Genomic DNA, 18,998 nt, shown 5'->3' with positions numbered 1-18,998 from the left:
TTCTTTGTCTACAAGAGCCAAAATACGATGTTCAGACAGGCAAACAATAACATGATGTTATCGGACATGAAGAATCGGCGTTGATATACATTTCATTAAAAGCTATAGGGGATTGATGGCAGTGTTTCTGCCAGACCAGGGCTGAGAGGGTGTCCACATAGTGCTTTTAACATACAACAATTTACTTTGATGGTTGTGTTTAACCTCATTAGCATCATAATGAACTGTAATGAAGTGTTTCCCATAGACGTACATGTATTGACTGACCGGGTTCCATTGATTACACTTTACCCTCTGCGGATGGCCGGAGAGCAGAGATCTTTTCTTTTACTGTCCTTTTTTTATGTAAAAGTAAGGAAACACGTTTGATTGGCAAAACACAACACCGCTTGCCGCCAATTACTTGTTTTCACAGGAAAGGAGGCTGGCCGCCATTTCGCCAGGCAGTGATGTCTGCTCTCTTCTCTGGAGTTTTTATTTCATTTTTGTCAATGCAGTACACTAAGCCAATTACTGTAAGGGAACAGTGGCGGCTTGAAAAGGCTTGCCCCACCATTTCTCTTGCAGGATACTCTAGAGAAGGCAAGCAAGGGTGTGAGCTGAATATGAGACTGCTTGGATGATGAGAAGGATAACAATTCACAACAATGTGCTGGTTAACATCTGACTTCTGTGTAAATTCATATCAATCCACCCATTTTCATCCTCGTATCTCTCTGGACATATCAGAGTGCTAGGCAACAACAACCGTTTAGCTCATTTTTAAAAGTTATAAATTACCAAAATGATTTTCCATTTGACCTTTCCATTTGACCTCTGCAGCCCACTAGTTTTGAACAGCTAGCCTAGAATATCTCCACAGGGAACCATCCAGGAGCCATAAGGGTGGGACCAAAGGAACTTTACTTTGTTTCATCTGACAGAATCTAGCCAGTTTGCTTTGCCAGATGCAGAAAAATCCAAAAGGTTCACTGTGTCACATCATGGTGACCAACCCTCTGATCCACCAGAACTGGTTTAATATGATGAAACATTCCATTTCATCTCAGAAATATGAGTGATTTGAACCTTTTTCTTCCATTTGAGACCATACTTTGCAAGGAGGCCTAGACCAATTAGGAGTATTCGGTGTAATAGCAGAATAAGTTTTCTTCCAGGCCCCAGTGACCACAAGCAGGGGACAATTCTGCATACTGAGGCAGAAAACCTCCAGGCTATGTGGAGCTTGGATACACAAAAAAGACATCTCTCCTTAAAATGAACTACGTATGAGGTCAAATAAACTTCATAGTCCCTGGGAATGTGAATATGGGAAATTATCTTATAAACGCAATACACCTCAGGCTTAAACTTATATAGGACTACGACCCTCCTCTTTGTTAACTGTTCTACGGAAGAGGAACACAATCTACTAACATATTCCAAATCCCACATTCAAATACAAATAAGAGATTCCGTGGACCCTGGTTGTGACTTTCTTTTAACTGAAACCAAGAGAAGTGAGAGGAAATAATATTTTTCATGAGAAAGTTACGCTCTCCAACACAGGGATAATTACTGGGTATAAAATAAATTCATGTACTTTGGTGATGTCACGCTTTTATTAGGATGTGGGCCTTTCCTTCCACAGCCGAGAGGGGAAAAAGAGAAGGAAAAAAAACATATTCCAGTCGATGCTACAGATGGGCAACCCCCCCGTGTGTCTGGTGAGTGGGGGTCCAAAATGGAATGTAACCAGTAATTTATCACTCCGAGGTCTATCAGTCAAGAGGGAAGAATATGTACAATTCCCTTAGGGAAAAAAAAGCAATGGTTTAGGACATCTATGTAGAGCATTTTATGATGAAAGGTTACAAAGGCACCTTTATACAACAAAAGATACCATGGATGTAAATGGCAACTCATCTGATATAGTTTTTACCAACAGGAAGAACTCAAATGAAAACTTGAAACCACCCCTTAAACTTGCTTAAAGGGATAGTTCTGATTTTTTTTAAGTGGGGTTGAATGAAGTTCTTATCCATAGCTATTTTACTACTAGATGTTGGCCAAAAGTGCTCTTGGAATAAATCCTAGACACATTTGGTTAGATGCTTACAAGCTTAAGACATTTTCACATTTTGTTCCGTGACATAAAATATGTCACGAAATGCTCCATTGGTGAAGCTTTGGCATATCATAAAAAGCAGTTGTCTTTAGCTCAGCGTTGGTGGTTTGAGGTCAACGGACCGTAGCAAAATATTTACTTCTGGTGATTGCATTTACGCTTAACTATTATAAAAGGGGTTTTAATGTTAAGATTATCCATACTTAAAAATAAAATCACCGACTGGAAGTGTAGTAACACAGTTTTGCCACTAACAAATACTTTCGCACTTCCTGGCAGTTGGGCTCCTCCAAACTTGGGTCGTTCTGTCCGCAATCCACTGGTAAATTAATACACCGACAATGAGAGGGAACCTCATACAACCCCACTTAAAAACTCCAAACTATCCCTATAACCTTAGGCTGCTAGTAAATCACATGGTTCTAAAAAAGATGGCAGGCAAATCTGAAAAAGCAGCGGTACTAAAGTTATCACCTCAACCTCCCTGGACTCCTAGGACAACAGTATCTGTTTGGCTTCATGCAACATGCCTGCTGCATGCCTGTGCAGACTCCCCTTAATGTATACAGAATCTTTAAAGCAGAATGACTTGCATTATGCTTTAGAGCTGAGGAGTGATGCAGATGGAACGCTATCCCGGGGCAGGTCATGTTACAAATAGCTGATAGCTGAGTAATGACAGCTTTTCATAAAGTTATTTATTCAACCATGTTGGGCTGCAGTTGGTACAGGTAGGTAGGAGTGTTTGTCTGCCTCAACCCTGCCTGCAGATATCTGTGTGTGTGTGTGTGTTGTGTGCGTGTGTGTGTGTGTGTCTATTGTCACCCTTTTATTCTTCCTTTACTGCTAGGCATTGATGATGTGTTGAGTTTCATTGCCAATAACTCAGGGAGAACACCTTCCTCATCCTGTCCTGACTTGTAAATCTTCAAAAAGGAGAGAGAAGTTCAACAAGTTGTTTTATCTTGTATGGGGATAAATCAAAGTTTAAAAGCCTACATGTTATTTCTACATTATTCCCATAGTAAATATGTCCTGTTTTAATTTCAGGCATTTAACAGTTGACTTCCTAAAAAAAGATTGTTGACAGTGATTTTTAAAAACTCCTACCATGTTGTGTAACCTAATTATGTATGCATTTCTTAGCAGAAATTACCTTTACTGTCATTATGTGATGCAAGCCAACATTTGATTTGTTGATGTGTTTCATATTAAAATGTGTGCTGCTGGAATGAGTTTGGACTGAAGCCATGTTCTTCAGCTTGCAAGCCCAACATGTTGCGATGTCGCAATCATACCAGCCTTATACTCTATTCTCTCACATAGGAAAGTACATACAGTATATGCATGCACTATTAGAACCAGTGGCGTCACCTGGCCTGGAAGCCCCGAATATCTTTTCTGTAGCCCCGTACAATTCTCCCTCAATAATATTACATTACATTACATTGCATTTAGATTACGCTTTTATCCAAAGCGACTTACAATGAGTGCGTTCGAACAACAAGATACAAACTTGAAGAAAACAGAATCATATAAGTACATCAGGTTTCATAGAGCCAAACATTTCAAGTGCTACTCAACTGGCTTTAGATAAGCCAGCCCTTTGTTAGTATATAAGTGCTTTGTTAGCAATTCTTTGTTAGTAAATTCTATCGATCGAAGTGGAGTCTAAAGAGATGAGTTTTCAGTCTCCCCCGGAAGATGTGTAAGTTAGCTGCTGTCCTGATGTCAATGGGGAGCTCATTCTACCATTTTGGAGCCAGGATAGCAAACCGACATGTTTTTGCTGATGGGAACTTGGGTCCCCCTCGCAGTGCGGGTGCAGCGAGCTGTTTGGCTGATGCAGAGCGGAGTGCACGTGCTGGGGTGTACAGTTTAACCATGTCCTGGATGTAGGAAGGGCCAGATCCATTCGCAGCATGGTACGCAAGTACCATTGTCTTGAAGCGGATTCTAGCAGTTACTGGAAGCCAGTGAAGGGAGCAGAGGAGCGGCGTGGTGTGGGAAAATGTTGGAAGGTTGAAGACTAGACGAGCCGCTGCATTTTGGATGAGCTGCAGAGGTCGGATGGCACATGCAGGTAGACCAGCCAGGAGGGAGTTGCAGTAGTCTAGGCGTGAGATGACGAGAGCCTGGGCCAGAACCTGTGTCGCTTTCTGGGTCAGGTTGGGATATAATATAATACATTAACCGTGCTTTACCTGAACCTCATCATGACACTAGAGACGACGGCAGGATTGTAATTTCCCGTGTTCAGTGAATGCAACAGAGGCAAGACACCAGATCAATTACGGCCTGTCTACACAGCGGCGTGCGTTGAAAGCTTCACCATTCACTTTGAATGGGGTAACGTCACTTTTCGCCGAACTGCATTGTGGGAAGCGACGCGGAGCTTTGCTGGCGTGGCTCGCTGCAAAGGTTGAGCAATGTTCAACTTTTGAAGCCTCTGCAGAAGCTTCAGCCAATCTAATCATATGCCAGTACAAGCTCTAGCCAATCAAACCGCTGCTTGTGTGTCAGGGGCGGGAGATTCATGTGATTGGTTGTTGGTCGAGTTTCAGACACGCCCGCCGGCAAGCTTCAACGCACACCGCTGTGTAGACGGGCCGTCAGAGAGTTGCATCATGGAAATACAGTACATGTACTTCTGGGTCTCTGTGTTTCATTCAAGCTCGGCTCTGTGTGTGTGTGTGGCCAGGGCCGGCCCTGACCAATTGGCTGCCTTAGGCAAGATTTTAGCTGGGAGCATGCCCCCGGACCCCCCTAGAGGAGGTGAGGACCCCCATAGAGGATGTTAGGTCCACCCACTTTACCTCTGCTTACACCTATATGCCGTGAGCTGATTATCGAGCCTTCATAGTAAAAGTCGCGGGTGTACTATGTATGTGCGTGTGGGGTGTTGCAGTAGAAAATTCTACTGTAACACCCGGTACCTTAATTAGACCCTCCAGAAAAACGCGGGCTAAAGTTCTTGATTATGCGGGCTAAATTCCTTGATTATGCGGGCTAAAATCCTTGATTATGCGATTAAACATGCAGGGTTTTTATATGATTTTATGCGGTGAAATTGCGGGAAGTTGCGAAATATGCGGAAAGTTGCGAAATATGCTAAATATGCGGGAAAAAAGAATAACAATTTTTTTTAAATATTGGGCTGTCTTATTTATTCTCTCTCACACACAACCTGCCACTAACGTTAAACCCCTTTACTATTCAATTAAACAAATTCAATGTTTATTTATTGTAAAAGCAATTGGGCTATTTTAATCTCACACACACACACACACACACACACACACACACACACACACACACACACACACACACACACACACACACACACACACACACACACACACACACACACACACACACACACACACACACACTTCTCCGCCTCATTCTGTTTTCATTTACTCGTTCGTTATCTGCAGCTTCAATCTTGAAGGCTACTCATTTCGTTTCTTGTAGCCCTTGAAAGGGTTTTGGAGGTTGATGCCTCGGTTAACGTGCGTTGTTTGGCTTTCTTGTCCGCAGCAGCAGAAAGCATTTTCGAATGTTTGAATGAATCAAAGTGGGTCGTCACCGTCGATTTTCTCTTATGCTCCAACACACAGTTGCACGGGGTGCAGAATAGTTTCCCCCCACTTTTTGCCCGGTCTTTAGTAGAAATGTTCGTCGGTAAATGAGATGGATTAGATGTTTTCCTCTTGGTGTTTTCTCTATCGTGTGAGCTCCACACGTACACTCTATACAGTGTTGTTTACATTCTGTGATGCGCTAGCTGATGACGTCACGTCAAGACGAGTTCACTTTTTTTTTTCTTAACTTTGTGTGGAAAAATGCGGGGATTATGCAGCCTTTTGATAAATATGCGGCCTTTTAAAAATCTGCGCAATTTAGCTGATTATGCGGTAAATTCTGCGATCGCAGAATCGCTTTTTTCTGGAGGGTCTACTTAATGGGAAACCCTACATGTTTGAACACCCTCTATGAAACGTCAAGCTACCCCACAGCACCCCCAAGAGAAAATCTCTGGCGCCGCCACTGTGGGCTAAACCCCGAATGTTTCCAGGTCCAGGAAACGCCCCTGATTAGACCCATGGTAATCTTCTCGTGAACATGCATTTATGTACAATAAGGATGTAAACTGTCTGCAGAAGAAGCAGGCAACGACAGAAAAAGCCTCTGAACAAATACAAGTCTGCTTTTACTCTTCCCTCCTCTTGCTGGCAGAACAGTTATACTCAATTTGTACAGCCAACTCTTTTTCAAAGCCAAAGAATGTTATTATCCCCAAGGTTATCAGACAGTTTTTGGAAAATATGTATTAAATGATTGCCAAGACATGTATCATATTCAATTTGCAGAATGGTGCTGCCATACAAAGTGTTTTGATAGATAATATTAACATTGTATAGCAGTAGTAAATAATATGTACATTATACAGCAGTGCAGTTTAAAATTGAATAATTTTTCCACCTGAATGCTATGTTAAGATATTAAAGAGACATCAAAGAAACAGTATCTTATCTCAGTCACTCCAGATTATTTTCAATACATACACTTTGTTTGAGGATTTATCTCCTTCACACCAGCCCTATTTTTACATTTATAGAATATATCTCTCCACCGTAAGCTATTTTTCAGGCTATGTTTACATACAAATTAGGAAAGTACATCATGAACTTTCTACTTTGGATTCTGGTGTTATTGCACTGTGACTCATAAAGTGTGACTGTCCTGTTGGCTGTCACACTGGAATCATTCCTTCTTGTTTTCAGACTTGTTTGATACGGGCACCCTGTTATTTCTGAAGTGAGTCTTTGCTTTAAGATGTCTGCTGTAATCTGCCTCTTTGGGGTGTGGACAAATGCATATTGTTATGACTTTGAAACATCCGCTTGTAGTTCAATATGTATTGTAATGTGTTGTACCTAGAAGTCTTTCATATTCAACAATTTAACTTGAGTTCTTGTGTTTTTTTGTTCAAAATATAGGAGCTGGTTTGTGTTATAGTTCTCAAGCCTCCTAATAGCCTGCCAATAGATATACTGTATCTTTAAAATGACGAGCTCCATTGGCTTTTTTTCTCAGTTAGTCTGCACTGTTTCTTTTCAGTCTTTCATCAAACTTGCTTTTTTCGTATACATCTTGCTGCTGTTTTTAAACCCAATAACTGGCTTCAGAAGTGAAGATCATATTACTCACTCAACTCAACTCGTGCTTTTTAATTTGTTTTATCGTACTTGTACTGTAGTCTGCGCAGGGAAAACCTTTGGAAAGCTATTGAGACTGTAGGGAAAAGAGGGACGGAGAGGGGAAAAGGAAGCCCCCTATCCAAGATGACGATGACCTCAGAGCTCAGATCTGTTCACCACATTGGACTGGAAAGGCTGAGCTAATGATCCTTGTTTCCTGGAGATGCTGGGGCCTTGACTGAACTCCCCCAGTGTGGTGAAGATTTACCCCCCAACTGCTGAGTCACATTCCAGACAGTGGGTGATTGTACAAAGACGTACTGCATGTGCTTCTGGAGTTTAAGTCTGGGGTAGCGTCCATTCTGAAGAGGTTGGATTGTGACCCATGACTAGAGTGGTGCAGGAATGAGTCCCAAAACCTGGAACTGAGTCATCTTCTTACCACTTTCGGTTCCCTCATCTCAAAGCCAAATGTTTTTTCAACGAGTGATGTTTAAAGGCCTGAAGTAAGAGCTGTGGTTAACACAAGCTTAAGATATTTTTGTTCTACGACATAATAGTGTCAATAAAAAAACCCATATCCGAAGCTTCTCTGTGTGATAAAAATGGCAGTTGCTAACAAATGAATTAATGAGACTACCTCATCAAGCTGAAAATTAGCCGCCATTAGCTTAGCAGTAGTAATGCGCAATCATGCGACATTGATATGTTGGTTTGAAGCCCAGCGCTTTTTACTTCTGCCAATTGCATCAACGCTTTAAAAAAATGTAAAAGTAGTGAAAATACGTGGAGATTATCCTTCTGAACAAAACATTTAAGTATGATGAATGTTTATTTATCAAAGATAACATTATCTGCAATATTTTTGAAATATTCCATTGCTTTTTGTCAAGGGAGGCCTTGTGATTCTTACTTAAGGGTCAGATTACAAAAATACGTCTTAACTACCACTCTATTAAATGTCTCTTCCTCCCAATCTTCCCAGTGGCCCACCTCCAGGTGGATATGTTAAAGCTGTCACAGTCTGCTCCCTCACTCACCTATTTTCTGCATTAGCATTTCTTAGTCACCTGGTAGTCACACCCTGTTTCTCTTTCTCACTCTGTTACACCCATCAGCTCCATTAGTATATAGGCCCACTTCACTCTCATCTCAGTGCCAGATCGTACTTCGCAGCATGCCAGTCTTTCCCGCATTACCTTCCAGATTGCTCTCCCGGGTTCGACCTCGTCTGCGCCTGACCAGCCTGCCTCGCCTGTTTCCTGACTCTGCCTGTCCCTGGATTATTCTGCCTTGTCTGCTCCCTGACCCTGCCTGTACCTGCGTCTCTCGTCTTGCTTACTCCTGGAACCCTTGCCTGTCCCCAACCAGCCCTTTGCCTACTGCCTGCCAGTTTGCCCCCGACCAGCCCTTTGCCTATATTAAAGCTGGTTACCGACTATACCCGGTTTCCCGTGTGTTGCATTTTGGTTCTCAGCTCGTTTGTGACAAAAGCAGTATAGCTGGCCCTGCATTTCACACATAGGCCTTCAGTAGTGTCCTAACTGAATAAAACCACCTCTTAATACCATCATTATGACATCACGGCTATAGAAACCATCAATATTGTACAGAAACGCAGTATAACAGGGCATTGCATCTAGGCCTGTCGCGATAATCGATAAATTGACTTATCGTACGATAAATAAAAATGGACTCGATAACTTTTCTGAGCTCGATAAATTGCCGTTTACATGCGTGTTTGTTTACATAAGGATGTGACCAGCATTTTAGCTAGGAGCGCTGTGGCTGCCAGACGAGCTGTGGCTGCCGTCCATGCGCGCTGTGAGGGGCGGGGCTGACACACAGCCAGGTCAGGACACTCTGTGTGCACGTACAGCAGCGTAGCAGCCAAATTAATAATATAGCGACAAGCGGGAGACAACGTGTGACTTACTCGCGGGGAATTTAAAATGAAATGGAATTGGTTACAAAACCTACACATCTCGATTCTCCGGTGTGGCAGTATTTTGGATTCAAGCCAAATCAACGAGGCCAACCTACGGACTTGAATGAGCCGGGCGGTGTGTCGCATTTGTTTAAAAAAGGTAGCGACAAAAGCAGGCAATACCACGCATTTTAAACTACACCTAAAACACAACCACTCCATTCCGTTTTCCCAGCTGGTAGCAAACACGGCAGCTGGAGATGGAGAGCCCCCACCTTCCCGACAGTTTACAATCAAAGATGCATTTGCCCGGCAATGCAAACATGTTGGTGTTCCTTGCTCGAAAACTTCGAAAAACAGATTTGGATATGGCCTGTTGAGGCATCTGGGCCTTTGTATGGACAATGGACTGTACACATGACTGTTGTTTTAAGGAGATTTTTTTTGCTTGTGAGACAATGTGTGCTCATATTGATTTATTTATATATATATTTATCTATCCATCTATATAGAGATGGATAGATAGATGGATTGAGAGCTCTGTTTTCCAGCCTGAGTCTATTTAATTTATTGTTTTGGTTGTGTGTGATTTAATTAATTTATTATAATTTAATTAATTTGTTTTATTTATTATATATCATTTATATATTTTAATATTATTTCACATTTCATTTGCAATGTTGAATGTTCAATACAAAGTTCTGTTTGAAAGGATGTACTAAAATTATTATGATATATTATCAGTATGTCAGTGGTCTAAAATGGTCTTACAATGGGGCCGACAATATTATCGTTTATCGCAATAATTTCCAGGAACATTTATCGTCCAACAAAATTATTTATCGTGACAGGCCTAATTGCATCACAGACAGGTATCTAATGTAGTAAGAATGAATGCCAATATGAAGTAAGAAACCCAAATAACACAATGCAACATGTCTCCCTTCATTGCGCCACAAACATCATCTCTAGCCGAAGTATCAATATGTACTTAATAAATACCAGAAAATATCAAAACATTTAAATAAAAGTCATTAAAGGCTATACTCACCAATACTTGAATATTTGTTCAAATCTAAACGCAAATATTTAATCTTGTGCAGGTTGCTAAAGACGCTACAGATGCCGTTGGCTAGCAGGTTGCTACACACGCTAGTGTTTACTTGCGCTGACAATCCAAACAAGGACGTGAAAATGCTGACGTCAGCGTACGCATGCTAGATTGCCAAGGTGTCGCCAACTCTAAATCTGATTGGTCAATGCAACAGTTCCATTGCCATCTATTTTTTAGTTACAAGTGCCCGCACTGTTGATTCTGAAGGCCTCAGGCAGATTTCTTTGACCCAGTAACACATTATGACTTAAATGTGGTTGGATAAAAGCTCCAACATTAACAACCATTACTGGACGCTGCACAACCGAGTGCAACACAGAGAAAAGCTATGACATGAAGAGAATAGACTATTAGAAATCATTTATTACATGTTCATGAAAAACCTATATTAAAAGGTTAGTCAGTGATTTTGAGGGTGTTTAGGCCAGCAGAGAAGGCCTCGATTGCCCTGACGGCCCCCACTGTTTAAAAGTGCAATGCCAAGAAAATGTTTAAAAGCCATTCCCTTAGTTGCATTTTTTTATACATATTGTCAATACTTCCTAAGATTGACATGACAATATAAACTGTTCTGAGACTACACTCTCTAGTGTTTTGGTTGCTGCTAGACAGGCTTGTAATTCAACTCCTTGTTTAGCCTTGTTTAGCCAAAGCAGATATATGAGGCTGTGCCACACCATGCACAACATCATTTGGACGAGAGGTACTTTGACACTGTTTACACAGTTCCTCTCTGGCAGCAGGCCATGTCTTTCTCTATGTAGATGTGTCTGGGTTTGTGTTTATGCAGGGGTTAGGCCTTTATACTGCCATCCCAGTAAAAACTGTCAGAATCCAGCTGACGCCTTGATGTATGGCTCACATGTGGTGAAAAAATTGTACTTTAAAGTAGCATTCAGCGTTTGTCATCAATTTCCCCTATCATTTGGGTTCACTCAAAGAAACTGAGGTCAGCAAATGTTTCTTGTTAAGCCTGGAGTGCCATTATCAGATACTTTATTACAATTAAAAAAATTCAACAGACTATATACACTTTAGGTGTACATTTCAGCAATCAAACCATAAAAAGCGAGTAGAAGGTTTTTAATATAGAATGTCATAAAAATAAACAGTTTTAGTTAGAATATTAAAATGGAGTGAAAGAAACAGTTTAGTTTTTTTACTTTAAACTCCAAGCAGTTGAACCAGGGTAGCTTAAATGGGTCTGTTTTGCTAGCTAGCTAAGCTAAATGCTCCAGCCCAGGTACTGTTAATCGGACATGTGACATACTGTACTGGTTAGTGCCGTAGCATCAATATATAAATACAAGCAACGGGAATTTTAGGATTTTAGACAGTAAGCTAGCAAAGACATTGCTAGACCATAGTCATGATTTCTAGCTTGGCAAATGGCTAAGAGTGTCTGGTGCCTGGTGTTTTGAGTTAGCGCTTCACCCGTCAGCAATTAAAACAATTACATATTTGAAGGCCTAAAAGAGGACCTTTCTATGTGTACACCAACATCTCCTGTTATACATTGCATTCACTACTGTATGTACTTGTTTGTGTTACTGTAGTTTAGCTTTAGTTATTTTAAAAACACTGAGCTGATAGCTCATATTAGTTTTCGTGTCACACAGAACGATTTGAAAAGCAATGTATTTCTATTGGTAGAATGTTTTGTGCCTGCACCACGTCTTTTTGTCCAGTCGGGTCTTGGAAGACCGGAAGCTGTGTGGTTCAACATATTCTTACTCATTATCAAGCCACGATTATTGTTTTTATTTTAAATTGGATAATGTCAGACTTTTTTTGCCGTCCGTGAGGAAAATAAATGGGGCTCAGAGCCTCAGAATACTGAAATCTGTATTTGTTTTATCTTTTTTACCTTCTAATTTGTTATTCTTTTCTAAATAACACACTGTTATTTACTCAAAAATAACACACAATTATCCTTGTTTTTATTTATTTGTTTAATTCTATAATCTCTGGCTTTTTTGGCATCCGTCAGGAACTGAATTTCAAAATAAAAATAACCGGAAACCGGCCTATAAGGGACATTTCGGTATGAAATCCGAAAAACATTTCGGAGTTTAGGATGGCCGAAGACACTAAACTACCCATAATCCTCAGATATCGTTTGGGACTACAGTCCCTCTGATTTATCTTCAAGCTCAGGGATTGGATATTGGAGTGGCAGTGCGCCAAGGTTACGCCGATGGCCCCCCCCCCCACCCCGTGTGATTGTCAAGTGCAAACAATCAGGAGAGATATTAGTTGGTGCTTGAGAAGACTAAACATTTATCTGCAGATCTCTATAAAGTATATTCATTACTCGTTATTCTCTACTAATAGTTAATTAAAGACTCTATATAATTACTATGTTGCACATCCCTTTTACGATTTCAAGATTTTCTAAGGTTTATTGACATATCATATACACAACTATGGTGTAGTTATGCAATGAATGAAAAGCTTGGGTCACAGGTTCCTCAACAGTGCATTACAAATTAATTAATGAATTAACATTGCAGGAAAGCAATATATTAGACGTTAAGTACTTTGTCAGGCTTAATATTTATCTGTAGATACCCCCAAAGCTTTTTTCATATTTAAAAGAAGACCTTAACCAAAAGTATTCTTTAATATTTAAATAAAGGTTAATTCGTTTTTCTGTTTTGCACCTCCTCCTATTAATATGTTTGTACATCCGGCCCTAAACTGTTTTATTGTAGAGATCGCTTACAGTATCTTCTTGATTTTTTATATTCTATATTTATATCATTGACCTTCTACTTTCCCCCTATGAAAGTACACTGAACAAAAATATAAATGCAACACTTTTGTTTTTGCTCCCATTTTTCATGAGATAAACTCAAAAATCTAAAACATTTTCTACATACACAAAATAACAATTTCTCTCAAATATTGTTCACAAATCTGAAAAAATCTGTGATAGTGAGCACTTCTCCTTTGCAGAGATAATCCATCCCACCTCACAGGTGTGGCATATCAAGATGCTGATTAGACAGCATGATTATTGCACAGGTGTGCCTTAGGCTGGCCACAATAAAAGGCCACTCTGAAACGTGCAGTTTTGCTTTATTGGGGGGATCTGGGGGGGTCCGAAAACCCTAGGGTTAAACCCTAACCCTAACCCTAACATGTCACCCATTGAGCATGTTTGGGATGCTCTGGATCGGCGTATACGACAGCGTGTTCCAGTTTCTGCCAATATCCAGCAACTTCGCACAGCCTCAGGGTCAGGGGGGGTCCGAAAACCAGTCAGTATCTGGTGTGACCACCATTTGCCTCACGCAGTGCAACACATCAACTTTGCATAGAGTTGATCAGGTTGTTGATTGTGGCCTGTGGAATGTTGGTCCACTCCTCTTCAATGGCTGTGCGAAGTTGCTGGATATTAGCAGGAACTGGAACACGCTGTCGTATTTATTGTGGCCAGCCTAAGGCACACCTGTGCAATAATCATGCTGTCTAATCAGCATCTTGATATGCCACACCTGTGAGGTGGGATAGATTATTTCGGCAAAGGAGAAGTGCTCACTATCACAGATTTTTTCAGATTTGTGAACAATATTTGAGAGAAATGGTTATTTTGTGTATATAGAAAATGTTTTAGATCTTTGAGTTCATCTCATGAAAAATGGGAGCAAAAACAATCCAATCACAGAGCTTAAACCATAGCTGAGGATCTTGGGTAATCAGTTCAGTGGGTGTGTATCTGTTTCCGGTTATTTTATTTTGAAATTCAGTTCCTGACGGACGCCAAAAAAGCCCGAGATTATAGAATCAAACATGATTTAAAAAATACAGATTTCAGTATTCTGAGGCTCGAGCCCCATTTATTTTCCTCACAGACGTCAAAAAAGGTCAGACATTATACGATTTAAAATCAAAACAATAATCGTGGCTTGATATTGAGTAAGAACATGTTTTATGAACCACCCAGCTTCCGGTCTTCCAAGACCCGACCGGACAAAAAGACGTGTTGCAGGCATGAAACATACTACCAATAGAAATACATTGCTTTTAAAATCGTTCTGTGTGACACGAAAAAAAAAAAGGGGAAAATCGTGTTGATGAACACGAATCATTAGATTAAATGTCATGACTATAACACGAAATGCCGTGAGACTGGGTTGGAAAGCTGCCACAAGGGCCGATTCTAGGGTCTGTGGGGGCCCTAGGCAAAAATTCACTGGGGGCCCCTCGAACCAGCTTTCATCACCATTGTGTAATAAATAATCTGACACCAACAAAAAAATTGCTAAACAGTTTTTTATTTAACAACTTCGCATTTTTGTTATTTTCAAAGTTAGTTATTAGTTAGTAATATGAATATACCAAAGCGTCAGCTAAATGCAATGTAATGTAATGTAATATAAAAGACATACAAAAACAAATAAATCACGCATATAAATATAAAGAACAATTAAAACCAGAATAGTTTTCCTTTGTAAATCTACGTGAAGTTTTTTCAGTATTCTGCGGAAAGACTATATCTGTTTCTTGTATTGGTCCTCTTGTTACTTGTGCACACTTTTCACTATAATTTAGGATATTTGGCCATTGTGCAGGGTCGTCTGATGTGATCAAACCTTTTGTAGTCGTAGTAGTGCTGCTGGGGGTAGGGGTATACGTGTCATCTTCATGATGAGAAGATGTTGCTGTCCCACTGGAGGCAGATGTTGACGCCCCACTCAAGGTAGATATTGACGCCCCACTGGAGGTAGATGTTGACTGAAGTGCTATGACCAAAAAAGAAACAGGGAATATCATGTTACAAAGAATCTTTGGAGTGCAATGCACAGTATAATCAATTAAAAGTGGAATACTTAACTCACCATCATCAGCATTTGGAGGGGGCCCCTTATCCTTTTCCATTGCTGCTGCTGGTGCCAGAAACTTAAGAAAGGATCCTGAGGATAGATAATAAAGTGAAACTTATAACAGTAACATGTTAACAAATCAAAATGCTTTCATTTTATATAATTCAAATTCCTCATATTCAGCTTTCGAATGTTGTTCTTGGGGATAGCTTTCACTATTCTTCATTGTTTACTATTTCCATTTCATTTGAAAGGGACAATGTAAGTGAACATGGTTCCAATAAAGAGGATTGTGCTGGAGCCTGCACTATGGCTACTAAGGTTGAAATATACAGTTTTCAATATCATCTTAAAACCACTAGGAGTACACTACAGAGAAGCAAAATACAATAAAATACACTCCACACATAGCACACTAACGTAACAATAAGTTTTTCAGAGTACACTTGTCCAAATGTCTTGCATCTAAATGTCCTAATTTAACATTCCTAGCTTGACAGTTAGCTCAGTCAGACACAGCTTCATCAGTTAACTAGCCTACAGAAAAAGTTAGCTGGTTTCCCCCTCCAAATTACTCAATTACTGGTGTCCCTTTAAACAACGGGTGAAACGTTAATGTAGAAATGGCAGAGACCATGTTTATTTCAGTAACAATGCCAAAAAGATGAATGAAGTGTTAATACTTTAATTACTAGCTTTTACGTTCTTTCAGCCGGCTAGCTAAGCTAAGCTAACACGTCAACAGCAACTGTAATTTCTAGCTTCTACGTTCTTTCAGCCAGCTAGCTAAACTAAGCTAAGCTAATAGGTCAACGGCGTTGTACCGACCCGGCTGCGCACACTTGACTCGGTAATGTCACGGCCAGCAGAGCAGATACTGTTCTGCTAGGTTAACTCATGTCATGTTAAACGTCAAAGTAAACAAAATAAATAATTTGAATCTAGTGGAAGTTACGTAATTCAAGTTTCTACTTCAAGTATAAATAAGCATCGGTCGGGGGCGGGATATTCATGTGATTGGTTGTTGGTCGTGTTGCTCGCAAAAAATCCCCAAGCTCTCAGACACGCCCAGCTCCAAGATTTTCAAGATTTTTTCAAAGCTGCTGTGTGGACGGGGCGTTATGTGGCGCTTTTCCTCTCATCTTCCAGTTGTCGGTTTTCCTCTGTTGAAATCAACCAGCTGTGAAGATGGGGGCGGGGCTTTTATACGCCAGTAGTGAAAACACTTCCGCGTAGTCTGCTTGCGTGTATCCTCCCTTTCGTCTCCTCCCGCACCCCTCCTCCCTCACCCCTCCTTGACTCCTCCGTGTGCATTTCAGCTATTGGGATGTCCTTCAAAATGGCGTGTCTTGATCAATTTCCGGGTCAAGTCCTGGAGGAGGGGAAGAGAGGAGTCGAGGAGGGGTATTGGGATAAGGCTACTGTGTATATATAGGCTTGTTTGAGACAAGCGAGACCTGCGCAGACCTACGCAATTTCGATCAACGTCTTGCTAGTGCGTTGCATGATGGTTAGTCATTTTGTCCGACTTGCTCTGGAGGCTCGCCTACATGAGACGTTGAAATCTCGCAGCCTTGAGAGCGAGGCACGGCGAGGCGGCGCAGTTCCTCTCCACGGGCTGCGGAAGCGAAATGCTTGATGGGAAACGACTCGCTGGTATCTCGAGCTGAGCGCTCATTGGTGGTTTTTACCACGTGCTGGTGATGAAACTCTCCAATTGGCTCGGCAAAGGTTGTTGTTGTTTTGTGTCAGTTTTACGTCGCCACTTCCATTCACATTTTTCATCATTGTTCCACAATGTTTATCATCATGAAATTAATATCTATATATTTGTATACTATACTTGCACTGCTTACCGTTTTCATACTTTATATATCTTAGCATATTCATACATACTGTTAATACTGCTCTCAGGCTTCTGTGTATATCTAGTGCAGTGGTTCTCAACCTTTTTCCACCAAGTACCACCTGAGAAAATAGTTGGCTCTCCAAGTACCACCATATGACCAATGTTAAAATACAGTCTATGCAAAGTTCATGCAGGACTCGGAGGCAAATGTATTCATAATGACATTATTTATTGTGCTCTCTCTCTCTCTCTCTCACTCACTCACACACCACAAATGAGAATATAAAGAACAAAATAATAACTTATTCTCACACAACAAATGTCAACTGTAGACAGACACATGTCATTTCCTGGACCTATACCAAAGTGTGAATGTAGGCCTCCTGCAACAACCCACATCGTAACAGAAAATGTCCTATTGGGAATTCAGTTCCAATAATAATGAAGCCTCCAGAGCAGATGAGCCTAAGGGCTAATAGCTCATCTTCAGTCTGCTGATGTTTGCTATTGCCATTTCTGTGGTGGCAAAGTAAAAAAAGAAAAAAAAGAAAAAAGATAACAATTAAGGACAAGTGTGCTTTTTCAGCTTTTGACCTCTCTCAATTCTTTGAGCAAATGCCTTCTTCCTGAGTCACTTCTCTCCTCCATCACAGCGGCTGTGCATATCACTTTTGCGTTGCTTGCGGCCAGTGGTCAAGTTGTAAAAAAAAGCCAGGGGGGATGGTGGATCTGCATGCCCCCCCCCCCCCCCCCCGGAGATTAAAAACAAAAACTAACCTGCAATTCAGGGTAGTTGAGTAGACTGGATATATGTTTGGTGCTGACTGCCTTAAGGGCCCTTAATTTGATCTGATGACAGCGCATTTGGTGGGAGACCAACGTTGTACCCTTTTGATTAGTGTTTAAGCACAAAGATAATTATTATATTCTATTACTGTAAAACAACTTGCATGCTATGGATATATTACGTGTCAGATACTCCTGTCATTGATCTTGACCAAGGCACCTCAGAATTAGAGTTGGTCCCATGGCTACCACTGCTCCTACATAGTTAGGGTAAATGCAGAGGACACATTTTCCCACTGGGTGCAAGTGCAACTTCAACTTCAACTTCACACTCACAATACCTATAAATCTACTGGGGATTCATCCATTAAATGTTGAAACAAAACCTCACAAAACATTGAACAGGAATCCTCTCTAGTCAAGTCCATTTTAATTCAAGTGCAAGAACATGGATTAAACAAATATACTATTTACAAAATCTGAAAATAATACATATAATATGATATACAAATACAAATAAACAGTTTTATTCAATGGCTACCAACCCAATTCTCCCCTATACTGTAGTATCTCATAGGATCTTCCAAAGAGTTTCATAATCATGTTTTTTAATGACAACTTTCCGGGCTCTTGCTCTCAGATCATTAGCCAAGCTATGACTTTGAAGCCAAGACTTGACATAAACTTCTGGTTTGAACATTTGTAGTGGAGGGCCAACACACTTGATGAAAAGCAAGGCTGACATACTTTTTACCTCTAGCGTGCTTCTAGTTGTGGTTAAAATGTTCATCTGACTGAACCCACGCTCACACTCAGCTGTGGAGATGACCAGTGTGTTCACTGCTTGAAGGAGGGGTTTTAGCTCTTCTGGTGCTTGTGGTGTCATTTCATCAACAGTTTTGAGTTTCACCATATCAACATATTCCCTCATTCCTCTCTGAATTTGTCTGCCATCATCAAGCTTGAAAAAGGAGCAGAGTTCTTGTATTTCCTTTTCGGCATAACGAACACCACACACATCTGGCCAGTTTGATGGCTGCAGCACTTTGACATTGTCAAGAAAGCTCTGGTACTCTTCTTTGCTTCTCTGTTTTCCAGGCAGTGATCCAATTATTGTCTCAATTTTAGCAGCCAAAGCATGAAAAAAATGTTGGTGGTTTATTTCTCTGCTGTGTCTTAAAT

This window comes from Notothenia rossii, assembly GCF_949606895.1.
Source record: "Notothenia rossii genome assembly, chromosome: 2".
Taxonomy (NCBI): Eukaryota; Metazoa; Chordata; class Actinopteri; order Perciformes; family Nototheniidae; genus Notothenia; species Notothenia rossii.
The sequence above is the reverse complement of the archived record's forward strand: the minus strand, read 5'-3'. Positions refer to the sequence as shown.